The sequence below is a fragment of the Vespa mandarinia genome, chromosome 1, assembly GCF_050613455.1.
Source record: "Vespa mandarinia isolate Hongniang chromosome 1, ASM5061345v1, whole genome shotgun sequence".
NCBI classification, from domain to species: Eukaryota; Metazoa; Arthropoda; class Insecta; order Hymenoptera; family Vespidae; genus Vespa; species Vespa mandarinia.
This window is the reverse complement of record NC_140810.1, coordinates 553,178-573,622: the sequence shown is the minus strand read 5'-3', so window position 1 is coordinate 573,622 and position 20,445 is coordinate 553,178.

Genomic DNA, 20,445 nt, shown 5'->3' with positions numbered 1-20,445 from the left:
ACAATTTTTTCCAGGATATCATCGATCGTTACATTCTTTTTTTTCTTTCTTTATTTCTTTTATCATTATTTACACGAGCTATTTTACTTAATGAAATTCATTTGCGTTAATGGAAATCTACTAAGATTATAATCGCTTAAGCGTTAATAAGAAAAGAAAAGAAAAACAAAGAAGAAAAAAAGATTGCAAAAGAAATATCATTGACATTCGAATCGCATTATCGAATAGATTTCCATTGGATGCTTTATGCGCTCTTTTCAACTCGTAAACCGTTTAACGTTGATGCAAATGAACGCGTCGAGATTATGTAAGATAAATATTACCTGTCGCGGCACGCGTTCCGCGCGAAAGCTCGCTCGTCCGTGTAAACAGGATATATAATGCTCTATTTGCCACGATCGTTACTAATACGCGGTGAGAGCGTTTAGCGAATTCGATGCGTTTTAACTCGTCGCCATTCGAAGCAGTACGGTTCGTTTCGGAATATTTCCCAATCTTGTCATCTGTCTTTTTTCATTTCTTTTCCTCCCCGCCCCCCTATATATATATATATATATATATATATCTTTGTATGTCGAAATATCTATAAATCGAAGGATAAAGTGCATAGAAATGATCGACCATTCGTACGAATCGTTTATTCTCCTACATCGTATAACGATATCTCGTTCGTTCGTCCGTTCGTTCGTTCGTTCGTTCGTTCGTTCGTTCGTTCGTTCGTTCGTTCGTTCGTTCGTTTTGTCGAGTTTATCGTGAAACGAGAATGAAAAGGCGTTAAGATTACTTCTGCCCTTATCGTAGAGATGAATATCGAGAGGATCGGAGCCAAGAGGAATGTGTCCCTCCCTTTTCCTCGATCTCGATCCAGGCATCCGAACGTATCCAGGTTTACTTCCCCATAAAAGTTTCATAGCCCGCGCTGCCATATTCCACGTCCGCACGTCGTTAATTTTAGCGAGCGAACGACGCGCTTTATTTTTATCGACTGACCTCAACACGATCGTTAAACTCCATGCTTGCCTGTTTTTCCAACTTCTATGGCTCATCCGGAGATAGATAGATAGCAAGAGAGAGAGAGAGAGAGAGAGAGAGAGAGAGAGAGGGAGAGATGGAGAGAGAAAGAGAGTGAGAGTGAGAGAGATCTTTCTCGAGAGAGAACGTTCTCGTTTAAAAATAATTATCAAGCTTCGACGCGAGCTCGTCTAATCGAAATTCGAATTGTCAGCGAGGGCTGCGAGTACGTGCTCGTTGAAACGCGAACGATGCCACTAAATGACGACGCGATAGAAAGCAAGGGAAAAGAAAAAAAAACAAAATGAAAGAGAGAGAGAGACTAGTACAATGATTTAACGGCGAATGAACGCTTTTGCCAGTTCGTTCGCAAACGATTTCATTTCCTCGGAAAATCGTAACGCGCACTGTTTATTAACTTACTCTCGTTCAAAAGGCGCTTATTTTAAATGACATTGATTTGGTCGAAACAGGCAGCTCGCCTACGAGAATCGAATTACGCGCTTTGCGGTATTTCCGATTTCTCCTTCGTTTGCGCTTCCCATTGAAACAGTCCTTTTTTTCTCTTTCTCGTTTTCTTTCTCTTTTTTTTTTTTTTTTTTGTTTTGTTTTGTCTTTCTATTTATAAGAACTCCACAGCATTATCCAACGATACTCCGAAATATATAGCCCTCGCAGTCGCGAGGCATAAGAGCATCGAATTGGTGCGAAGTGGTGGAAGTGGAGGAGGAGGAGGAGGAAAATGGGTGGGATGAGGAGACGACGGCTCACCGACAAGGGGATGATCTCGATCGTGTACGCTCGACGTGCAAACGTCGGTGGTGAGCGCGTGCCACGAGGGATGGCAACGTGTCAATTTCGAGGAAACAGGTGCTCGACGCCTCTGTGACAGCATGTTCGAGTAGAACAGGGCTGTTCTACCCGGTGGGGACGGTTTGCGGATTCCGTTTGCCATTCGCCTCTATCTGTACTTTCACTATACACGGTATGCCCGCAATACTTCCTGATCTTTAACATAAAAATTTTATCGATCGTCTCATTTTTATATTAAATATATAAAAGGATCGTACTTGATAGGAAAGTAGTTGCAGTTGCTTTTTCTCCGTCGGTTAATTTTCGAATTTTTCCAACACATATATGTGTGTTTTAATAGATGAAATAATTCAAAAGCAAAGACGAGTAACAACACGGTTTATTTTATTTTAATAATTTTAAAAGGTGAAATAGTTTTACCGTATGATTTATCGACGCGTAATATCTATCGGAACGATCGTCTTCGATCATTTTTCAATTTTCCAAAATTCATCGGTACGTTTGGAAGATCAATTCGAAGGGCACCCAGTATAATCGCGCGTGCGAGGTCGAACGGCGGTCTGTGGAACGAGGGGTCTAACACGGGATCGCGTGTTGAACATACACACGGTTAGCACCGAGGGAGGATGAGGGAGAGATTGAGAGAGAGAGAGAGAGAGAGAGAGAGAGAGAGAGAGAGAGAGGGTGAAACGCGAAGCGGGAGAGTAATGTCGGCTTGCCGGATGTTGGCAAGGGTTGGTAATAGGCCATCGCCATCCACCTACCCTATCGAGAGTGGTCGTCCTGCGCTCGCGCGTTCACCGATCCTCCTTCCCAATCCGAGAGCAGGACGCCCACCTCTCGTGATTGTATCAACAGCCTCATCAGGCTCATCCACCCTTTGCTTCTCGACACCCTCCCTACCCATGACTTCTGCTATTTAACTCCCGTGAACGCGTACACGGTGTCGAGCCACTCTCGTTAATTATTACCGAGCGAAACGAGATGTCTTTGGACTTTGAAATCCTCCTTTAAAGGATCTCTTTACTACTTACGGGATTCTCTAAATATATCGATTTAAATACGTTCGCGTTAACACCAATATAAATACTCTTTATAATATCCTTATCTTCGATCAAAGGTCCTTAAAATAGAGAGACGATCGTAAATTTTTGATTAATATTTTACGAGAAGAGGAGATATCGTTAAAAAATATTTTAAGGATATTTTAACTCGAGCTCGACGATTCGGCGGTAGGTAGCGATCGGTATTGGGGTCGTCGAGTCATGTGGGATTATTGGGTACTGGGATTGCGATGACGTCACCGCGAAATTAAGGAAACATGACTCGACCCTCGCTCGATTTAATGCGGCTGCCTCGGGGTGTCGACGTGAATGAAAGTACAGAGAGAGAGAGAGAGAGAGAGAGAGAGAGAGAGAGAGAAGCGTGCGTATCGAGAGTTGCCACGTGTTTGCGGATGCAAGCCGAAGGGCTGAAGGAGGTAATGGATACGAGAACTCGTCATTCTATGCTGTCGCTTGCCAAGGGGCTTCTCCCTCTTCAAATACAGGGAGCGCAGCTATCGGAGCGAGAGAGATAGAGAATGTGTGCCCAAATCGATGATCCACTTTCTACTTTGTGTACTACGTGACTCTCGAAAGCCACCCTGTCGTTACGCTTCTAGAGCTAACCCTCTGTGTTCTTGACAGTGACTTTGAGAGATTTTACCACGAGCTCGCTCCGTTCCCGGTGGAAGGAATGAAAATAAATGACCGATAAGTAGGTACTCCCGAGATCGACGGGTAAATGAAATAATAATAAGGGAAGCGAGGGTGCCGCACATGGCCTAAAGGGTCTGGATACTTTACTCGTCTTGTCTAAGCTCTTAGCTATCGTTTCAAATATTAATTTTCCGTCCGATAGATTATAGATAATTCGTTTGCACCAACGACGACGACGACCTATCCCCTATATCGGCTAGATCGACCGTATCGATTATTTCGCGCCAATGTTCCGCTTCGTCGAGCATACCTACTTATTTCTTGTAACAGCGAATAGCCGAATTACAGTCCCATATGACATGTCTGTCCGAGATTTCTTAAAAAGAATATGATACGCCTCTTGAAACGAGAGATATATTTTATGATCGGTAGCTCGACCGAAAGCAAATCGATCGAACGAATATAGAGAAACGATGATGAACTTTATAGGAACGTTAATTAACGACTCCCAATAACTGTTTAACCTTTTTAATGAGCTTATATTCGCGCTTCGGCTATTTCAAATTGCAAATATATTATAGATGCGAGTTTAAAATTATTCACATCCGATTGATCGAAACGTCATGTTAAAACTAATTACATATTTATGTTATCACCTATGTTATGCCATCTTACCTTTTCATACGTCACGTTTTTAATCCTACGTCAAATGTTTCTATGTAAGCATATTTACAATATAAAAACGATAACGTTTACGATAGACTCGTTTGAATGATCCTTTTAATCCGACAAAATGGTCGAAACGGTTCGGGCATGAATTTTTCATCGTTTTGAAATTAAAGCTGGAAACATTTTACGCAGGATGAGTTCCGGGGCGCTTCATTAAATTTATATTCGTATTAAAATAACGTAACGAGCGAAACGATTTCGCAACCATCGGCGAGATTAATATCAAATATAAACATTATAATATAGGTATCGGTGGTGCGCGACGTGAGCGCGTTTTCGAGCACGTACTCGAGCCACCCCCAGAGTCCATGAATTTTATCGCGATTCGCCCCTCGACCCATGCCCCTCTCGTACCTCTCGTACTTTTCCCTGACACCACGGTTATGTATCCTGTCGTGAACTGAGATGGAACGATAGGGAGAAAGAGGGAGGGAGGGAGGTAGAGAGAGAGAGAGAGAGAGAGAGAGAGACAGACAGACAGAGGGTGGGTTGGACATTGGTCTCGGAAAGCGGAAATGGCTGCCGCACGACAAATTGCCCGACGATTGGACTCGCACGAGGGTGTATAATCTCGCTTTCCTAAAGTGTAGACGAAGCAGAAGCTTTTACATGGATAGCCTTCCCCCTGTTCTTCGACTCATTAATTTCTCCCGGGTATAATTGCCGACAGGAAAAGAGAAAGAGGAAGAGAGAGAGAGAGAGAGAGAGAGAGAGAGAGAGAGAGAGAACGAGTTGCCGGAGGAGGCAACAGACACAAGGAAAGAGAATCAAAGGGGGTAGAAAACGAGGGAGGAAATCGACGACACCCTTCGAAACCAGCTCACCAACGAATTATAATTAACGCCAAATTATTTCCCCGCGTGGCTGCGCTTCCGCCGTCGATCTCACGGATAATAAGCGACGTATTATACTAATTATCCAGACGAAGGTTGGGACGCGAGCCAAGGGATCCGCGTACCAAAATCGTTTGTTATTTTTCCACCAGATCGAGCAACCTCCAACGTCGTTGAAAATTCAAAGGAATTTTCTGCGTAACGATGGACGATCGCAAAATTATATGTCGGCTTTGTAATGAATTACGTCAGCGGCCAATAATAATTAGCTCGTTCGAGAAACGTTTCTGCGTTTTAAAAACAAACATTCACGCGATATTATCGTCGGATATTCGTCGAATAATGAAATACACATTGGTATCGTTCGGAGAAAAAGAACAGAAAAAAAAAAAAAAGAAAAAACCATAGAGACAGACAGAGAGGAATGTATTATGGGTTATCGACCAATTCGATATTATCGTAATTGCATGGATTCGATGAAATACACACGATAATCGCTATACCATCTGTGAGCTGGCACACTCTTTTTTCTTTCCTTTTTTTTTCCTCTTTCTTTTTTATTCGTATAACCGGACTAAGGGCAAACGAGAAATCGAAATCTCATTGGAAATTAATACGGAAGGATAATTAAGATGAGAATTTGAAAATCGTGTTGAGAATCGCGAGAATCGCAATATTATTACGATCGACGATGGATTTTTCCACTCGATAATCCACATCGTTAATTCGATAACGACGCGAGATCGATCTGAAAGACGAAACAGAAAGAGAAACGAAGGGGAGGGGGGGGGCGTGCGAAGGGGGACGAGAAAAAGAGATGATAATTGTGTATAAGTCGAGCTTACGATCGGAGCTCGTTTACGCATCAATTGCGTAAATGCCTCTTCGGTGATAACCCTGGAAATGGATCGTCTCGGGCGATTTAACGATAGCAGCAACGTTCTCGTTAGATCGGTTCTTGTTTTTTTTTGTCTTTCTCCTTTTTTTTTTTCCTTAGAAAGAAATATCCGATCAACAACGAGTCGATTCATCGGAAATCATTCGCGAGTTAACTAATTACCATGTTTTTCTCTTCGAATAGATAATCGTACGACGTTTCCTGTTCTTCGAATGGTTTCGAATGTATCTCGGACAGAAAAGATAAACGTAACTTCTTTCATTTTTTACTTCTTCTTCTTTTTATTTATTTATTTATTTTTTTTTTTCTTTTTTTTTTTTTTCTTTAAAAAATATCTCTCGTTCGAATAACACGGAGAATAATGGATGCAGTGAAATTGTGTCACGTAGTCGACAAAGTCGTACGTGTACTTTCTCTCGACTAACAGTAATAGGGGGGGAAAAGCGAGGAGAAAGTGAAATTCCACCCTCCAACCTCCCGAAGAGAGTACACTTCGGTACTATGCCGCACGAGGTAATGAAGTGGCAACACGATGTTTCCAAGGGGTCGAGAATGGGAGTGAGATTGATACCTTGAGTCACGTCGAGCTCTCCGCGGAGGGACGAGGTGTCGAGAAACCGGATCAAGTAGGACGATGACGAAGTTCCCTTCGTAGAAAGGGCAGGCGAGAGTAAAAAGGAAGAGAGAGAGAGAGAGAGAGAGAGAGAGAGAGAGAGAGAGAGAGAGAATGGAAAGAAAGAGGGATGAACCGAGGTCGACTAGCCGAGCTCGAGGGTGCTTTCCCTCTTTCTCTCTTTCTCTTTTAGCAAAGCGGGCTTGGAAACGTTTCGCTCGGTTAGATACGCCGTATCTCACTGTGCCGCCGGCTCCCACGACTTCCGTGCACTAATTAAAGAAATTAGGAACGGAGAGAGATAAATTCTGGTCGGTCTCGGAGAGTCCTAGAACCCCGACGGGTTCTTCTTTATTACCGCTAACTTAATTGAAACGAGTGGCGCCGAAAAGGAAAACGAGCCGTTCTCCAACAGCTTGGTGAGCCAAGGAGATACGGGGGAACGGGGCCGGGGCTGTTGCGACGAACGAGGGGTGTCCGGGTTGTTTGCGAGAAGCCGCGAGCGAGAATCGAAAGGAAACGGAAACGCCACCACCGCGTTTACCCACTTCTCTCGTCTTTCTCTCTTACGGTCCTTACTCGTTCGGTCCGCAAAATTTATTACATTTTTTTGTGAATTACCACGTAACAAGAGGACTTTGTCCTCTTATAAATTCTAGTTATATTTGTTAAGCCGCGTATCAGAGCGAAGAACATGATAACTTTTCTATCATTTATTGTTTATTTTTGATAAACCATTCAGTTATTCACGTACACGGCAACAACTTGCATGTTTTTGAGGCCTCCGGCAATCGGTATTACTTGCGATCTATCGAATAATTCAACGAAAGTACTACCGAGCTAATTGATTGCATATTTTGATATATTTCGAGAATATGTAGTTTCCGGTCGTATTCGGACTATATGTATAACTTTGTAAATTTATCGAAAATCATTTGCAGTACGGGGTGTCTCTGTAATTTTAATCTCGGATACAGAACGGCTATTCCAAATAAAGTGCTCGCAATTTTCAACGATGTAGATTCGCACAATTAAACGATTCGGTCTCAATAATTTTCTCTCGGAGGTACTTTGAAATGAAAAATCTACCATGTACTTGTTAACGACTAATTTTCGCTAATTGCTCGATGTATTAATAAGCGTTTTATTGCCTCGCTCGGATACTCCTGGAATATAATTTCAAGAAATACTTCTCGTTCTCGAGACTCGTCCTACGTCGATGTACTCGATATTTAAGATTCGACGACTTGTTTTGTCAACACTCGAAACTCTGATGCAGACGCATGACCGCATTTAGGCGTGTAGTAATTCGAACTTGACGAAACGAGTTTGAAGCTTGAAAAGTCATGAAGGGGTTTCGATGAAAGAGAGAGACAGGAAGAGAGAAAGAGAGCGAACGAGAATGAAGGACATATGTACATATCTATATATCTATACACATATATATATATATATGTGTGTGTGTGTGTGTGTGTGTGTGTCTGTGTGTGTCTGTGTGTGTGTATATATATGTACAAAAGAGAAGGTGGAGAAGCGGAAGAGAGAGGAGGGGGAGAGGTCCGCGAGAGGAGCCGCAAATGAATTTTTTCCGAGCAAACGAATCCTCGAGTGGCACTCGACGTGGCTGCCTACACATAATGCCGAGTGCCCTTCCACCCTGAAGAGGATGTTAAAGGACCCTAGAACGTGACAATGGTAGTCGCGGGGATTCGCAGTAACGGCAATAAGCAAAGTTTCGAGAGGCGAACGGTGGCCACTCCTCCGAGTGAAGGAGCTCTGTGGAAGAGAAAGAGAGAAAGAAAGAGTGAAAAAGGGAAGAGTGAGCGAGAAAGAGAGAGCACTCGTCATTGCTGCTTCGAGATGCGTGCCTTCTCGAGTGCGTAGCGATATATTTCCAAGTAGCTGGCTATCGTCGAACGATCGTTCTCGAAATCGCACGACGTTACTTTATTTCATTTCTCATTACTTTCTCGATTTCGAAGTTTTACGTTCCGAAGAAAAATGATTCCTCAAAGCGATCGAGATCCGATCATAAAAAGCAATGATTAACGAGAAGACCAAATACTTATTAGCTTCGTGCGTTACTATCAACTGTGAAATCTTTCTAAAAGAGACTATATCTTTTGTTTTGTTTTTTTTTTTTTTTTTTTTTTTTAACCAGCAAACGATCGCTTTTAGGATTGATTTCATGGGATTTGACGATCGCTCTTATCGCTCGTTTATTCTTATAACGAGAACGAGTGAAATAGTCGCCGGAACATATAGGGTATATATTCGCATTTATAGCTATGTATGTGCATCGATTCAAAAGGCAATCAGAAATTCGCCGCGGCAATGACTCTCGCTTCCGAGCAATTGTCGTGGAGAGGCAATCGATCGATCGATCGAGAGAACGAGGGAGGGCGAGAGAGAACGCTCGTCGAACGTTCGTCCGACGGGCTTTAACGCGCGACCGAACGTCCGTTTTTCCACGTTTTTAATCATTCCCGGCGTCATCGATACGATATCTCATCGTGTTCGTTCGAAACACACGCGGATTCAAACGTTTATTCTCCATTCCGGTTAGTCCATAAAACACGTTCGTCGCCGCGACGTTGTTACGTTGTATCGTCGTTTCGTTTCAATCTCCTTTGACGATTTGGTATATCGAACGATCGTTCGACCTTCTCCAAGGAGTTTTTTTTTCTTTCCCACGAAATCAAAATATTCATAGAAAGATCGAGAAAAAGATAAGCTCGTTGACGAAAAATTTCGAAAGGAGGGTAGAAAAACGGAAAAGAACGCGGAAAATACGTTTACGAACGTGCGTGCGTGCTCGCTTGCTTGCTTGCATGCATGTGTTCGTTCGTTCATCGAGTCACAGCTTACCGAGTAGCATGCATATGCAACGTCCAACGTAGCTATAGACTACAGGGCAGGCTACAACGTTGCTCGAATTTGCATGTTATTTCGAAATCCAGGAATAGGGAATGCAGGTAGCAGCGATTTTCATTGGATCCACGAGGACGACGGTGATTGCGAGCAGGAGAAGCCAGGACCGCGAGCAAGCCGCGTTCTATGCCGCGTCCGAGAGTACATCGATGGCGTTCGTTAAGTGGCGCGAATACGACGGATTCCACTGTACGACGATCCAAAGTCGTTCGATTCTCCTACGTCGAAACACTCCTTTCCCATCCCATCTCACATTTGTCCTCTTCATTTTCACGATCCTCGAATTCCCTAGAAATATTGGCGATTTTATAAACCCTTCAATAATTCATTTATTCTTACTTCTTCTCCTTATTATTTCATATCTAAGATATTTCCGGGATCGATTGATTTCCACCTAGAAAATTTAACTCCTAAAAGTGGTGCTTTCGACGCGAGCGAGTTAATATAACAATTTTTTTCTTTTTTTATACGATCTTCCACGGCGTGCCGTCGCTAAAGTGTACTTCGTAAATTCGTATTCTTATTTTATCGTTGTCGTGCGAAGAAGCAAAATGATGAAAAATAAAATGAAAGACCAGGACGCCTTTCGAGCTTTATCACCGTTATGATCACTTTCGCGGTACTTATCGTTTCGTAACGACGCTTCGTTCTCGGCCAGGTCGAGCGCCGTTAACGTCGACCGATCCAACATGATTTATAACGCGGAGAATAGAAAACGCGTAAAAAGCAATTGTTTAAGACGGTTTACGGGCACTGATGTAAAGGTTATCCGTCTCTCTCTCTCTCTCTCTCTCTCTCTCTCTCTATCTCTCACTCACTCTTGCACGAGCTTTGTAGTTGGATTCATGTTTGCCGGCCTAGCTGGACGGGCGACGATGAAAAGATTTTCCGTGTCCCGTAATACATTGCCGACTAGCACGAACGAAGACCATAACGGTACAGCGATAACGACTCATTAATGCGCGAGATATTTGCACGCGCCGGCCGTCTCCGAGATAGAGTTCACCACTCGGGATTGATTATCTCGTGTGGTGCTACGGTCAGCCGCGGGCGTATACGATGTTTATAACTACTACGTGACCGTCGTGCATACAATACGTAGGTGTGGGTGTAACGCGAGGACAGAAGATGAGGAAAACGTGCAAGAAGAGGAGAGAGAGAGAGAGAAAGATGATGAAGAAGGTGGAAGTAATTAGGGACATCGGAGAACGAAGAATTATCGTTGGTAAATATTTATGTCTTGTCGGCTTCGAATCGCTTCTTCCTCTCTCTCTCTCTCTCTCTCTCTCTCTCTCTCTCTTTCTCTCTTCGACGAAGATCGAAGTGAAATAGAAAAAGAGAAGGAAAGAGAAGCAAACTCTACGATTTACTTTGCACGAAGCGGACTGAGGGAAATCGTGGCGCATAAAATAGCTGGCGACGAGACGCTCGAGTAATTATTTCGATTCGTTTGCACGCCGATAACTCGAGAGTGCTCGTGCAAATATTTAAAAGAGAGAGTTTCACGAGGGTTGCTGAGCTACGTTGAAAGAAATTATCTTGTACGATCGATCGAGCTTCGTTCTCTTGTCTTTCATTGGGAAAACGATCGAATAAAATGAAAAATCGATGTTTTACGTTTCCTTACAGATAATCTAGATATTTCCTGACGCATTTAAAATTATTATTATAAAAAAAAGGAAAAAAAAATTAAAGAGAGGAAAAGGTGGTTGTATTTGAGATTCCCAGTGAGAATAAAAATATTAAAAAAAGTTCAGTCGGCACTCTAAAAACGTCCGAAGAGTGCAAATAACTCGCGCGTAGCCTCGAAGTGTTGAGACATGATTTTAATTAACCGACCTCTTGCGTTTTTGTCATCCCTGGCAACATTATAACTCGCACATACGAGATCACAGCTGTACGCGCATGTCTCTCTCTCTCTCTCTCTCTCTCTCTCTCTCTCACATTTCCTTTTATTCTCTTTATTTTCTCGTGCGAACGAGAAAGAAATTACGTGCAAGCATACTCGAAAGGAGGTGACTCGCCGAGAAAAATTTAACCAACGCGAAGCATTTTCACCTTTACTCGGTGGAATTTCATTTTTCTACCGAGTAATCGTAAGAAGTATACTTACCTTCTATATTCCGTTAAAGTTACATGTGAATTATTCAAGTTACATACTTACTCATATACGTGCAACTTGGAAACTATATGTAACTTCTATAGATATATTTCTAATCTAAATATATATATATATATATATATATATATATATATGACTCTAATTTCTCGAAACTGAATCCATTGGTTGGAGCAATTTGTATTTTAACCGATGAATTCTATAATTAAGCATTGTCGGATTCGGCGCCATCAACAAGGCCAGGTATATAGATAGATACTATCAAACGATAGCGAATCGCGCCTATTTTCGAAAGGACTCGACTCGTTGCCAAGTGGCAGCACGATTACGAGCCAATTGCGAACCGTAGTTAAGGTTAAGAGTGCACCGGAGCGGTTTTGGTACTCGAGGGGCGATAATTCGCGAGTGGCTCGTTACAGAGTAAAACGTCATCGTTCATCGTTTAACCGGAACACTTATGTACGTACGTACGTACGTACGTACGCTGTGCTCCAGAATCGAGTACAGTCCGTGATGGAACGTTAGGACGTTATGTGCTGCTAGAATCGATCGAACCTATTCGAAAGCTTTTTACGAAGGAGGAGCCGTTTCCTTCTTCGTCGAGAAAGAGAAGTGGGTTGGTAATAGTCGAGGCTGTGCCATCGTACGAAGGCCCTGGCATAGGGTCCTTTACAATGGAAACACCTGCCCGATCCCGTTTAAGCGCGAGGGAACGGGATAAAGGACGACAACACGGGCCACGTACGACGTAGGCCATTGTCACGGCGTGTACTATACCTACTACTACTCGAGAGCCTTGAGGGAGCGGAATTATTTTCACGAGTTCTAGCCAGGGAGCCTTCTCTCTCCCTCTCTCTCTCTTTGTCTTTCTTTTTATACATATAGGTGCTTCTCGTACGGTCGGAGCAGGTGCTCGATCAGCTCGCACGGCTTCAATTCTCTTTTACGAGTCCCTTTACCCTCTTTTTCTCTTTGCCTTTCGTTAAACAAAAACGTCTCCATTCACGGCTCCGAAGCTTAATCCCCAAACGCGTTCCTTTTTTCCCCTTTTTTTTCCTTTTTTTTTTATCGTCTACCACCTTGAAGAGTCGACGATGATCGTTTGTTTGCTCGAAACCCAGTTCACCGGTCGACGAGGAATTAACGTGACCTGTTACGCGACGCGATCTTTCCTTTCGATGGTTCATACTCTTCTAGTTCTCTCTCTCTCTCTCTCTCTCTCTCTCTATGTTCAAGAAAAGGTTGAAAGCGTCACGCTCGAGGACACTTTTGCGGCCGAGTATACGAACGAATATTGCGGACGAACGATCCGAGCAAATAGCTGTCGCTGCCAATTGCTCGTGGTCGATGGAACAGCAACGATCCACCTTACTTCGTTCCAACTTTTCTCTCTATCTCTGTCTGTCTCCTTTACCCAACGACCCTTCCCAATCGTCTTCCTTCCACACGTTCTCTCTCACCACTACCCCTTACGAGGGGAAAAACAGCGGCTAAACGGGCCGGAGCTCGAAGTAAGACGGTCGGGATAATAAATCGTTCGACGAGCTTGTGCCAGGCTCTACCTTGAGAAAGAAAGAAAGAAAGAAAGAAAGAAAGGAGATCGAAAAGGAGAGAATCCAGAGTACCTGTATCCTGTTTGTTACCGAGGTAAAGAGAGCACGGCGACGTGGTGGCTCGTAGAGAGGTAGTAGAAAAGGAAGGAGAAAAAAAAAAAAGAAAAGAAAAGAAAGAAGAAATCGAGATGGAACTCGGTTTAGGCTGCTTTCACACCGGACCTCCAATTTATGACGACATAGAGCCATTAACCTCGTGGCATCTCGCCCAGAAATTGACTTTGCTTCCTCGCCCTCTTGAATTCACGTAGACTCTTGTTCTAAAGTTCAGGGTGAGGAAGGAGAAAAAGAGATAAGATGGAAATGGTTTTCTTGGGTGTTTTCCAAATCCACCGAGGCATGTGATCGTAAAACAGGCCAGGATTAGCGTAATACGTTTCTTGGATCTTTCATGTTCCATAATACATTACGATTTCAAGATTTCCCAATGTTCCTTCGAACGTAGAAATAATTTCATCCACTACATACATTTGATTAATTCTTTCCTCTGTTGTATTAGTAGTTTCACAACGTGTTGAAAGTTATGTCTTATATATTGGAAAGGATCGCGATGAAGGGGACGTTTGTCAGGCAATAAAATTCGCTACATAGTTCCTTATATCCCTCGATTACCCCCGAAGGAAAGTACTAGATGAACCAGGGTACTCGATGTATCTCTGTTTCAGGAGCTCTTCCGTACAACGTGACTTGAGAACAAAACAAGCACGACTACGATGTTCTCCGCAGTAGAACGATGGTAAGTACTTACTTACGTAGCAGTGATCTTTATCCGTTATACCAATAGTCTTTGCGAATTTACCCTCCAACATTTCTTATCTCGTTAGCTTAAATCCAGATAATTTTTAAGATAGTCACGCGTTCGTAGACTTAATCAAAGTCGTATCATTGTCTTTGATACGAACTATTATCGATGATTCGTATTTAGTTTTATCTTTATTTAAGTTTATCCTGTTTTCTTGATAGTTTCCACGATTATTCGCTTTCAACGGAAGGCGTAGCCTCGAACGAAGAAGAAAGAAGAACGAGAGACGAAAAAGGAAAAGAAAAGACGAACTCCCGTTCGTTCCGTTACTCGAGCACGTACAACGAGCCAACGAGTTGGATTCTAAATAGGGTTGGATGTGGAACGTGTTAACGCGTCATAGGAAAGCAACGCCTACGAGCTCAGCGTATTTTCTAGTTGTCCGTAAGCGGAGAAACGAGGTGTCAAAAGAGCCGCTCGGTGGTTGACCGACTCGGTTGGCGACGCGTTCGTTTCTAATCCCAGTAGTGAACAAGCTCGCCTTTCGTATTATAAATTAAATTCGTATCGATACGAGCGAGTATTTCTGTTTTGCCTGCCGACTTGGTAATTAGAGAAAAAAAAGAAAAAAAAACCAAGGGAAAGATATAGACGTAAACTCAACAAATTCTTTCACGTATTTATCGCGTATTATTATCTACGTTCGTATATAAATTGTTTTCTCCTTCTCCTTCTATACCTTCGCGTGCCGTCTGACCTACACATTAGATGTAAACATACAGAGCTCTACATACGAATCGACACGTACTCATTCACTTCTGTCTCGCTAAGCGTGCTCCGTCCGATACGATAAGAGCGACCAGTTCGGATCTTTGCGCGAGAAATAAAATAAGGAAAAGGAATAAAGTTAAAAAGGGATAATAACCATAGATATGCAGCTGTTCTTTTTGAAAGAGAGCTAACGCAGGCCACGTTATCTCTAGACGCGAAACGAATTAGAATATTCGTCATTACATCTGCCGGAAATGACGAAGGATTTGTTCGAGGGTCTACTCGACAAGTAAATAAGAAAAAAGGATGTTACGTGGGCGTACGAACGACGAGACATTTAATCGAAAGAACATTCGAAGAAATCAAAGAGAATAATATTTTTTCCTTTTTGTATCCCATCGTTTTGTTCTATCGAAAATCCTAGCAAACTGTCCAAATAACCTAAGTATCTATTTCGAAATGAAAAAAAAAACATCGTATTGCGGGTTTTGCGAAAAGCAAAAAACGGGGCGCCGACATAGGACGTTTACGGTACTGTGCCAACGAAGAAAAGGTCTGGTCTGGTGGATCGGAAACCGATTGAAAACGGACAAAAGATGTGGTATGCGAAATCTTAGCGAGAGTGAGAGAGAGAGAGAGAGAGAGAGAGAGAGAGAGAAAGAGAGAGTTTTCGAGTCGACGGAGCTCGCAATTTTGCAGGCGAATTACGGGGCTTTGCTTCGTTGTTGCTTGCGGTTTGGGTTTCCTCGTGAAATAAAGAGGACCGGCATCGCTCTCGTTTTCTCCGCCCTTACCGTCTTTCCTTTACGACGAAAGCCGCACACGCTATTTTCCTTTATTCCCCGCGACAAAGGGTCGGCGGGGACGCTACCGACAGAAGGAAGGAAGGAAGGAAGAAAAGAGGAGCAGAAGGAGGAGGTTAGGTATATATCGATTCGAGTTCGAGACCGAACTCGACCATCGGGAGATCTGCCCCATCGAGAAAAACTCTCGCTTCTTTTGTCCGCTCGCTATTATCGCGATCGGTGGAAAAATTTCATTGGCTTTGCTTTTTCGATTAAGATATTTTACCGCAGCTACGATTACTTCGATAACCGTTCGCTAATTGCTCTTAATTGGCCGTTCGATAATTGCTTCGTCGTACGTCTATTACTAACGACGAATTATGCGCTTAGTCGAGCGTGCCCGACACGAGAAAGGATATCTCGCGGGGTCCATGCGACTAATTCGAAACGAACGAAATTCTTTCTTCGAGAGGAAAGATAGAAAGAAAAAGGAAAAAAAAATAGAGGGAGAGAGGCGGAGAAAAAGAAAGGTATTCCGGTTATAATCGGAACGAGAACTGGAGGAATTAAAGATAAAAGATACCACTGTCAGCGATAAAGAAGTAGCCGCATAATCCCAACTGGCCCGAAGGTATAATGTACTTACAATTAGGTATCTCTCTCTCTCTTTTATTTACCCCGGTCTCTTTTTCTCTCTCACCCTCGAAACTCACCCTTCGGCTCTTCAGCCGTCGCCTCGTCCCCCGAACAAATTTCTTTTTCCCCATCTCGTCTCGACTCCACCGAGATGGAGAGAAAGAGAAAGAGATAGAGAAATATATATACATACATATATATACATATATACCTTCTGTCTTTTATGCCTTAATCAGCAGCAGTAGCAGCAGCAGCAGCAGCAGCAGAGTCAGGGGTAGAAGGGTCCTTTCAGGAGCAACGGGCTGACCCACGAGGAACTACCGTCGTTCTCTCTTATATACATACTGCAAGAAGAAAAGAGAAGAAAAGAGAAAAGTAGAGAAAAAAAAGAAGGAGAAAAAACGAAAGAAAAAAGGTAAGATCTACCCTCCGAGAACTTTGCCACGTCTCGTTAGAAGGGACTCGAAGGGCGAAGGTAGGAGAAAAGTCGAGGAAAAGAAAAGCTTTCTTCTCCTCCCATTCCCCGGCCTTTCTCTACGTCTTCCTCCTCCTCTTTCGAGCTTGGTCCTTTTCGCGATAGCTCCGAAGTTGAAATGCTAAAGTAGAGAGGGTGCGTGCGTCTGGGAAATCTGTTATTTTGCAACCCCTCGTAGCCAACACCTTCGGTGCTTCCACCTATACAGGGTGAAACCATTTAATGAGATTAATCGAAAATTATTTGCTTTTAAAATTAACCTCGTCGAATGAATCCAAACGTTTTCCTTTTTCTTCTTTTTTTTTTTTTGTTTTTATCTTTTATTTTTTATTTTAATCTCTTAAGACTCAGGAAGACTCAGGGATACGCGAAAGGAGCCGATCGCCGTACATCTTTTTTTACAAATCATATGGAAATATTATCGATGAAATAAAAATGATAAATACCTATATTTTTAAAGATCGCTCTATTTGCACAGTCGACTGCATTCGTTTAATTGGAAGGGACGGATATATTTGAAACGATCGTGTTAAATGGAACACCCTGTATGTATACGAGGGATAGAAGGAGTGTCATCCGGATCCACAGGGGAGAGAATTCGAACAAGGAGAGGGACGGGACTACACTGGAGAAACCTCTTTCGCTTTAGGAACTCATTGAGAAGTCTGTCGCCGTCGCTGCCACCCCGAAACGTCGTTCTAACCCCTGTTTAATCGGGTCACCCTTTCCATCCCCTCTTATTCTTCACCTCGAGTCGTGTATACATAAATGTACGCGAGAGTATCCATACGGTTCTATTGTGCATAATGGATCGATGCCTTCTGAAAAGTAATACGAACGGATCGACTTTGTGCGATTCTTTTTCTTTTTTCTTTTTTCTTTTTTCTTTTTTCTTTTTGACATCTGGTTAAGCCGATGATTTCTAATTCAGCGTGACGTTCAATTAGATAAACGAATAAATGATAGAGGGGTGTAGTTATCCAAATAAATAGAACGATACGAATGTTAGACGATTTTTTTTTCTCCCCGATTTACTTGTGACTCGAATAGAAATTAAAAAGAAGAAAATCAATCTTTCTTGGATACAAATAACATTCGACGAAATTATTATCGAAATTTTTACCATGAAATGCGTTCTCACGAACGGCAATAGAAAAGGGAGCCCTTGATCGAGACGCGTCCGAGCCCACAGATACCGGCATTAGTCCTTCGTTTCCTCTCTCTCTCTCTCTCTCTCTCTCTCTCTCTCTTCTTCATTCCCTCTATCCATCTCGTCCTCTCTCGCGAATCGACGATAGATTACGGTCGCGTGATTGCCCGAGCTCAGGGCGGTGCCCATATAATTACCCCCTTTTCCATGGTCCATCGGCCGGGCCTTTTACATCGTGCCCATCCCTCCTCAATTCGCAGCGAGGTTCCAATAAAGAAAACAATGGGGCTTTCCTTGGTGAAGAAGGGACGGGGGGAGTGATTCAGGGTGCACCAAAAGAGAGAGAGAGAGAGAGAGTGGTATACGTTCTTTTTAGTGCCGATTCACGTTGTCCATAATACGACGGGCGTACGGGTCACGCTCGGTCTGGCTCCTCTCTCTTTCTCCAACTCTCATTCCTCTCTCTTCATGCTTCGTGGCATAATAAATCCTTTCGCCGAACCGCTCGACCGGAAACCATACGATTTTGTACGCTCCAAACGTAGTACTTGTTGGTACGCGCACGACGATGACGATGGACTACGTATCGTATTAATTTTCTATCGAGAAAGAAGAAACGATCTCGAAGAATCGACCGTGAAAATATGTTAAGTAAAGATTACGTTAAATGATTTATTTCAGATTCTACTTCAAATCCTTACATTAGAAGAGTTTTTCTTATATTTTTGTTTCAAATACAGAAGAGAGCTCGGGTTCAATTCCGAGCAAATGGTTTTAAAAGTACTTTGTCACGATTCAAAGTTCAAAGCGAGAATACAAGTAGAAAATCTCTTCTACTCCATCTCTCTTTCTCTTTTTCTCCCTCCTTCTCTTTCTCTCTTTCTCTTTCTCTTTGAAAATCTTTGTACGCGTGCAAGGTGAACGCAATGTCGACGGTTCCGCGCACAGAATACCGGAAACTTTGACGATTTCGCAGAGCCGATGGAGTCGTCCACGGATTACGTGACGTCGTTCTCCTCCGAAGCAGAGAATCCACCTATCTCTCTTTCTCTCTCTCTCTCTCTCTCTCTCTCTCTCTCTCTCCCTCTCTCTCCCCTGTCTCTTCCCAGCGAGTTCTTCTCGAGAACTCGTTTAAGAGCTCGCTCGGTATTATTACACATTGAACCAAGAACGTTACCCGGTAGTTTCGCGAGATACTCTGCTCGACGACGAGAGGATGACGACGAGGACAACGACGAGGACGACGGCTCGCGAGAAACGGAGATATTCAAAAGTCGCTGTTCCTTCGCCCTATGAAGTTCCTGCAATAAGTTCTACCGTCTGCGGCGAATATATGCGAGTTTATTCGCTCGCCTTTCAACCCTCCGACCTCTTTCTCCTTCTCTCTTCTTCTTCCCTCCCTCCTCGAATACTCTTTACTCGAAGAGAAGAGCATTTTCCAGGCACGAACCGTGCCGGAGATTTCGAGGCCATATACCGTTTGTGCCAAAGGATTCGCGTTATCCCGAAACGCGTTTCGCGTCGTAAAACATTTTTCTTATCCCTTTTTTTTCTTTTCTTCCTTTTTTGTTGTGTCTCTCTTTTCTTCCTCCCCACCTTCTAGCCGCTTAACATGCTCGTTCGACTTCTCGTACCTTCCTTTCTACGATCCCGCGTCGATCGTTTCTTTGGGCGAGGCACCAAAGGGTAAACTCGATTCTTTCACGGGCGAGCGAAGAATAGCGGTCGTCTCGTGTTTCGAAGCCACATTGACAATGAGAACGAAAGAAAGAAAGAAAGAAAGAAAGAAAGAAAAAAAGAAAGAAAGAAAGAGAGAAAGGGACAGGAGATGGAGAAGGATGCGCGTTTGATCGTAAAAACCGCTTCACGCCACTTTTGATTTCCCTTTTGTCGCTTCTAACCGTAGGAGGCATCATCTCGAAAGATTCGTGCGAACGGAAGGAGCGCGGCATAGTGGTGAACGCTTTCGCGCTGTCTACCGACACGTTTGAAATTCTGCGGGAACGACGGCGACGTTGGTACGACGACGAAAAAATGACTCGTAGGAAAAAGAAAAGACGAAGGAACGCTCCGAGGACCGGTTTTTTTCTCGGTAAAAAATATTTTTTTTATATACATCGTCGCCATTCGACACCGGGCCGTTCTTTCTTTCTTTCTTTCTTTTCTTTTTCTTCTTTCGTCTTTCATTCCTTCTTTTTTTTTCTTCTTCCTCTTTTTGCAATTTTTATTTTTTAATTCACACTCGATGCACGCTACGAGGCATTCACGATTCGAAGAATAAAATTGATACGATTGTTTTTTTAGTCCCTTTATGGGAGTGAGAAAGAAAGTAGAGGTAAAAATAACACCAGCGGCGAACAATATTCGCGCGGTGACCTGTTTTTTAAACAAACGGGTTTTTTTTCTCTTTTCTTCTTTTTCTTTCCTGCTTTTTTTTCTTTTTTTTCTTTTTTTTTTCTTTTTTCTTTTTTTTTCTTTCTTTTTTTTTTATCGAGATCGTCGAAAAAAGAGGCGAATAAATACGGTAAATTATATCGGCACATGCGGTCGATAAAATATAGGTATCTCTTTCGCTCTTTAATAAATAATAAAAAGCATACGGTGAGAGATATTGGTCTCGATTAAG